Below are 963 nucleotides of genomic sequence, written 5' to 3'. Positions count from 1 at the left end.
ATAACAGAAGGTGAGAAAGGAGAAAACTTCAACCTGATTATGACACATAATTACTATGATCAGAAAGAGAAAGACACAACCTCAGGCTGGTCAGGGCTGGCCTGGCTACAGGGATGTTTGAGTTCCCAGCGTGATCAAACCCCTCCTTGTTGAGCAAGATGAAGCTCTGAGCCAATAAAAATTTGACTTCTTCTCTAACATGTGGGTTTTAGGATTAACAAAATCCATAAAAAGGAATGAAGCCCCTACTTAATGACAGGGCCTGGGGGGAGATGAACCAGCAAGAAGGGTCCCAGCACCAGAGCACAGGAGACAGGAGGTAGGAACAGGGTAAAGAGAGCCACCATCACCACCATCATCATAGTCATTGACCTTGAGCAAGTTCCTTAACCTTCTGTGCCTCACCTTTTTTTGCAAATAATATGGGAATAAAAATAACAGTATCTACTTGGTAAGTCTGTGTGAGGACTAAATAAGTGAAATGTGCCAAGTGCTCAAAGCAGTACGTGGCCCATGGTGATCATTCCGTGAGTCCTGCTATAGGCCTCCAAGCATGGATATGCCACTCCCATCCTCTGTCCTACCCCTCTGCAGTGTGTTCTTTAAGGGACACTTGTCCCTGACATGGGACAAGGTCATTCAAGGGACATGGGGCTGACCGGAATTTCTAAAAATGGAGGTGGAACTGGGTGATCCTAGCACAAAGGAATGATTCCCAGTGATGGGCTGCTGGCATCTCTAGGCTGGTCAGATAGCTGGTTGGGGTGGGGGTAGGAGTTGTCCGAGGAGTTGGTGGTTGTGAAGATCTACCCAAACCCAAAAATGAAACCCAGTGCCATCGAGTCGATTCTGACTCATAGCAACCCTATTGGACAGAATAGAACTGCCCCATAGGGTTTCCAAGGCTGTAAATCTTTATAGAAGCAGACTTTCTCCCAAGGACCAACTGGTGGGTTTGAACCA

This window comes from Trichechus manatus, unplaced genomic scaffold (assembly GCF_000243295.1).
Source record: "Trichechus manatus latirostris isolate Lorelei unplaced genomic scaffold, TriManLat1.0 scaffold00015, whole genome shotgun sequence".
Classification (NCBI taxonomy): domain Eukaryota; kingdom Metazoa; phylum Chordata; class Mammalia; order Sirenia; family Trichechidae; genus Trichechus; species Trichechus manatus.
Note: the sequence above shows the minus strand (reverse complement) of the source record.